Raw genomic sequence first — 6000 nt, 5'->3', positions numbered from 1 at the left:
CGTATTGCTTTGGACCCGCTCCCTACCCCCTCCTAGCTCAGAACGTCCCCCGGAGTGCTCTGAACACAGACCTAGTCGCCTGCACGGTGCGGCCAGCCTGCGTCAGGGTCAGGGCCGGGGTAACCGCGCTGGTGTCTGCAGGGCCCTGGCCCCCGGGCTGAAAGCGGTGTCTCTCTCTGTCCTTTAGATTTCTGTGCTTGCTTTCTGCCTCCTTGACCGGATCCAGGAGTCCTGGCTTCCTGGGGAAAGAGGAGCAGCAGAGAAGTGGGCTCCGACTCAGGTGCGTGTGCTGAATTCGGCGCTGCGTTTACACGTGAACCGCCCTCCCGCAGTTGTGCGAAGCCCCATATGCCCTCTGTCTTTCCTCCCTGCTGCTGGCTAAAGCCCATCTCGTGCCCACCATTTTAAATCCTTAGGAAGCTGGTGTTGAGAAGAGCCTTCAGGAAGCTGACACAGCTACCTCCCCCAGCCAGAAGGTTGTGCTTTTGCCATTCGATCGTAAATTGCAGTTTTCTGGGGCTTTCGAGTTCAGGTGTTGAAAGCAAGAGAGTGAAATCTAACTGTAAATATCTTTCTCCTTAAAATTGTTCTCATGCTTTTCTCCCTGGCTGCTACCCCTTTGGCACAAGGAACACAGGCAGCTAGGCTGGGCTGATTTCTGAGTCCACAGCCCAGTGGGGACCAGAAAGAATGTTGGTGTCCCCAAGGCAAGTGCTCTGTCTGCCTCAGGGTCCTGGGCTGTGGTGTGACCAGACCACTGTCGTCATTAACTGAGAAAAGGAGGCAACACTGAAAAAGAGCAAAGGCCTTTATTTGGGGTCTCAGGATTGCCGTTCAGGGAGCACAGATTCTGAGGTAACCAGAATCTCATGTGAGGAAAGCAAGGATATTTTTTTATGGGAAAGAAGGAAAGGGTAATTACATGATTTAGATATAGAAGAGAAACAAAACCTCCTTTTAATTCGGTGCTGACCAGTTAGGCTGCTTCTGATGGCGATCGTATTGATTATTTTATTGGTGCTATCAAATGAAACTATCCCTGGTATGTATTAATTAATTTTACTGTCCTCATATGATCTAAATGCCAGTTGCTCTGTTGAAATTTTATGAGCAACTGCTTGTAAAACTATTGCCGCTTCTGGCCCAGTTCGAGTTCATTAGTTGGAAAAGAAAATGGAGCTTCAAAATGGAGTCTCCTACGTCCAGAAGTTTTATACAGTTCTACAGTCTCTGGCTATAGCTACAACGAGGGTCCAAGGTGAGCAGGATTTCTGCCTTGATTTGGAAGTTGGGTCTGCTCATTCAAATGCTTGCTTCTTGCTCAGTGAGCAATGCCCTGGGGGAGAGAAGGGCAGCTGTGCAGCCTCTGAGGCGGCCAGCTCGTGGGCTCATCTGTGTGGTGGGCTTGGAGGAGCTGGCTTGGTGAAGGTCTGGGGGAGAGCTGATCTGAGCCGAGAGGAGCTGGGCTAGGAGATGAGGCAGGGAGTGCTGGCCACACCCACCCGTAGGTACAAATGAGTCAATCAAGCCTTGGCCTTGACCCCCACAATGCCTGATCGGCCTGTCAGTGTTTGACCAGTATTGTGTGACTTGAAGCAGTTTCCTACTAGAGTCAAACCACGTTTCAGTCAACTTCACAGCCCACTGCCCACAGGGGCCCTGGTCTCCACCCCCACAGCAAGCCTCCACTCTCCTGAGCCTTGCTCAGCGCGCCGTCCTAGAAGAGCCCATCTCGGTGGTCCTGGTTCTGCCTCCACATCACAACAGTACGAGGCTGCCCTGGCTTGGAAAACAGGACTTGGCTCTCTTTCCTGCTGTCCCCTGCAGAAGGGTGGGGAAGCTTTTCTCTTCATGCCCGGCAGTGCAGCTGAGAGCAGGCTGACGTTTTGAAGAGGGCTGTACGGGCGGCCTGGACAGGCGGAGGCAGTGAGATGCAGAGCATCCTGGGTAACCCCGCACCGGAGGCGGTGGCTCTGTAGGGCTACCAGCCCGTCTTCGGGAGCATGGGCCTCCCTGCAGCGTGGTAATGGCCAGCCTCTTTCCTCCCAAGGGTGGGCCCTGTCTGTCCTCACTGCACCCAGGCCTTCAAGCAGGAGAGAGAGTGGAGACTTGAATTCACCTTTGGGACAGACCTTACTTTGTCCCCAGGCCCAGACACTGGAGGAAATGCCTTTTCACTGCAGCCTGGGACTCAGATCCTCTCATTTCCTGTGCGAGGATCTGCCTTTCCCAGGACATCTGACAGAGAGGTCGCTCATCCAGTTCTGGAGAGGGACAGCAGCCCCTCCGGCAGGGACGGCCCGACAGGGTGGGCACCGCAGGGCCACAGCGCAGCAGCAGCCGCATAGCCCGTATCCGTGTGTGGAGCATATCACGAATCCAGCCCCTCAGCATCAGGGGAAACTCACATTTGCTCAGAACATCCACATTCAGGATGCTGGTGGCTGCCCACGTCCCCGCGGGCATCACGTATGGGCCTTGGCTGCACACAGGTGGTTTTCTCAGAAAAAGGCAAATCTGCCTCAGGGGTGGATTTCAGTATGGACTCCTCCTTTGGACACAGGCTGCTTGGAGCCTTAGGGTGTAGCTTACCTGGGGCTTAACGCCTCCAGGCTCAGGTCCCAGCTGGAGCACCACACGGGGTTCTGTGCTCATGTCTGTCCCCCTTTCCCCACACCAGCTATTTTAAAGCCCTCCATTCCCTTCAACCTCCTATGGTACCCCTTGCCCTCTGTTCTTGGCAGCTGCCCTAATTCCGGGAGAAAATAGAACCAATAATCCACCCCCCTCAGCTTCCAACAAATAACAACGCTACGTAACATGACACTGTAACTACATATAACTACACAGGTAGGAATAGCAGCTCCCAGCCTCCCCCCCCACTTCTCCTGTCACACCGGAGGAGGCTTGCCGTTCCGCCAAACCTGGCTCCCCCATGTTGAGACCGATGGCTGTGGGAGGCAGCCTTTAAAAAGTCTCTCGTTCTGTCTTGTCCTCTCTTGCTCCCTCACTTACTTGCTCTCCTAGAAGCAGGCTGCCATACAGTGAGCTGCCCTACAGAGAGGCTCGTAAAGCAAGGAACAGATTTCCTCAGTCTAAGAGCCTGAGAGGAACTGAGTCCTGCCAACAACCCTGTGAGTCAGCCTGGAAGCAAACCCTTCCTCAGTCAAGCCTTCAGATGAGACTGCAGCCCCAGCAGACACCTTGATTGAGAGCCTCTGAGCCAGAGGACCTAGGGAAGCCCATCCAGATTCCCAGCTCATAGGAACTGTGAAATAATAAGTGTTTATAAACTGCTAATTTTTTGAATAATTTATTAGACAGCTCTAGATAACCAATACAGGGGCTCTCAGGCTTGTCAGTTTTTCAGCCCTGAAAATTTTGAAAAAATTTGGGGATCCACATAAGGTTGCCTCATTTTTATGTTCCCAAATACATCTTGAAAAATGACAACCAATTTTTACTTTTCTTAATATATTTTTTTAAAGATTTTATTTATTTATTCGACAGAGATAGAGACAGCCAGCGAGAGAGGGAACACAAGCAGGGGGAGCGGGAGAGGAAGAAGCAGGCTCATAGCGGAGGAGCCTGATGTGGGGCTCGATCCCATAACGCCAGCATCACGCCCTGAGCCGAAGGCAGACGCTTAACCGTTGTGCCACCCAGGCGCCCCTTCTTAATATTTTTATAGAAGAAGGAGCACTTTTTCATTGTAATGATTTTTTAAAAATCACAGTGTTGTTTGCATACAAAACAATTCATCCATTTAAAATTTGAGCAATTTTGATAACTCTAAATAATTGTATACTAACTTCCATCATCAGGATATGAAATGGCTTCCTCATCCTAGAAAGTTTCCTCATGCTCCTTTACAGTCAATCCCTTCCTCCCAACCTGGGCCTCACTCAACCTTTGTTGTGCTTAAGAGGAAGTACATTTGAATATAAAAAAATGTAGGAAGGATGTCCTCTCAAAATAAAAGGTGACATTTAAACTGAATACATTTAAATTTGTAAACCAAACTTTCATTCATTCATACAGGGCCTCATTCACCCCTACACTGATGGCCGTTCTTCAGGCTCGTCTGCCATCTGTGTTAGGAAGCTAGGCTGCTTTCACAGAGTTCCTGATGCAGTGGCTTAACTAAGACAGAAGCGTTCTTACTCCCTCATATTCTGCTGCAGAGCTAGGTGGGCAGTTAAGGCGGGTGAGGCCCCACTCTACAATGTCAAGGTCACCCAGGAACCCAGGCCAGGGGACCGATTCTGCCAACCTCTGTCGGTGATGTCTTTCTTGGGTCCAAAGTAGCTGCTGCAACTTCTTAGCAAACAGGAAGGGAGAGAATGTGCGGAATAAGTGTCCTTAAGGAAATAACCTTGAAATGTCTCATGTAAGTTTGGCAGGTATCGTATTGGCTCAAATAAGTCAGATGACCAGACCTAGCTATATGGGAGGCGGGGAAACATGACTATCCTGGGAAACTAGTGTCCAGTTAACAGCTGAAGGATTCTGTCACTGACCAAAAAAGGAGACAGCTAGCAGGATCCTCATTCTTCTAAACTGTCAACCCCTGCCTGTCTTCTGGTTCCAACCATCGGCACTTCAAGTGTTTCTCATCTTTAAAAATACTTCGTTGGACCGCTCACACTCTGTCCCTTTCCTCTTAATCAGTCCTCAACCCGACATGCCTCTGAGGCCCTGGGGTCCCATTTCTGTTGAATTCATGCTTCCCAGTGCTTCCCTTACTGGATGTTTCTTCAGCTTCTAACTCACTGATGCTCTTTCTTCCCTTCATTCATTTGCTATCATAACCTCATGTTTATTTGTTTTTTATTTTTAAACATTTTAATTCCAAGATAGTTAACACACAGTGTTCTATTAGTTTCGTGTATACAGTGCAGTGATTCAACACCTCTGTACATGGCTCAGTGCTCATCACAGTAAGTGCGCTCTTAATCCCCATCACCTATTTCCCCTGTCCCCCCCTCCACCTCCCATCAGTTTGTTCTCTAGATTTAAGAGTCTGTTTCTTGGTTTGTCTCTTTATTTTTCTTTTGTTTTGTTTCTTAAATTCTACATATGAGTGAAATTGTATGGTATTCGTCTTTCTCTGACTGGCTTATTTGACTTAGCATTATACCTCTATATCTGTCCATGTTGGTGCAAATGGCAAGATTTCGTTCTTTTTTATGGCTGAGTAATATTCCATTGTGTATGTGTGTGTGTATGTGTGTGTGTATATACACACACACACATATAATATATGTATACACACAAATACACACACACACAGACACACACACACACACACACACACCATCTTCTTCATCCATTCATCTATTGATGGACACTGGGCTGCTTCCATAGTTGGCTACTAAAAATAATGCTGCAGTAAACATAGAGGTACGTATATCCTTTCAAATTAGTGTTTTCATATTCTTTGGGTAAATACCCAGTTGTGCAATTACTGGATCAAATGGTAGTTGTATTTTTGATTTTTTGGGGAACCTCCATACTGTTTTTCACAGTGGCTTCACCAGTTTGCATTCCCACCAATAGCGTATAAGGGTTCCTTTTTCTCCACATCCTCATCAACACTTATTGTTTCTTGTATTTTTATTTTAGCCATTCTGACAGGTGTGAGGTGATATCTCGTGTGTGTGTGTGTGTGTGTGTGTGCGTGTATGCTTTTTTAAAGGCTTTGTTTATTTAAGAGAGAGAGTGAGCACATGTGTGTGCTTGAGCAGCTGTTGGGGCAGAGGGGGAGGGAGAGAGAGAATTTCAAGCAGACTTCTGCTGCACGCAGAGCCAATGCAGGGCTCATTCTCACAACCCTGAGCTCATGACTTGGGCTGAAATCAAGAGTCGAACACTGAACCAACTGAGCCACCCAGCCGCCCTGTGAGTGGGTTTGTTTTTTAAGGTTTTATTTTATTTTTAAAGATTTTATGTATTTATTTGACAGAGAGAAAGAGAGGGCACAAGCAGGGGGAACAGCAG

At 48.3% G+C, this 6000-nt stretch overlaps 1 long non-coding RNA gene across 1 annotated transcript in view; it reads left to right on the top strand.

Annotated features, from left to right (window-relative positions):
• LOC123786017 (uncharacterized) overlaps positions 1–6000 on the top strand; it is a 65090-nt gene continuing 59090 nt past the window's right edge. Inside the window, exon 1 of the long non-coding RNA XR_006777856.2 lies at positions 1–280. This is a non-coding gene — a long non-coding RNA (uncharacterized LOC123786017). The remainder of the gene's footprint in view (positions 281–6000) is intronic.

Source organism: Ursus americanus, chromosome 7 (genome assembly GCF_024610735.1).
Source record: "Ursus americanus isolate L20-20 chromosome 7, mUrsAme1.1.p, whole genome shotgun sequence".
In the NCBI taxonomy this organism is placed as follows: Eukaryota; Metazoa; Chordata; class Mammalia; order Carnivora; family Ursidae; genus Ursus; species Ursus americanus.
The sequence above is the reverse complement of the archived record's forward strand: the minus strand, read 5'-3'. Positions and strand labels throughout refer to the sequence as shown.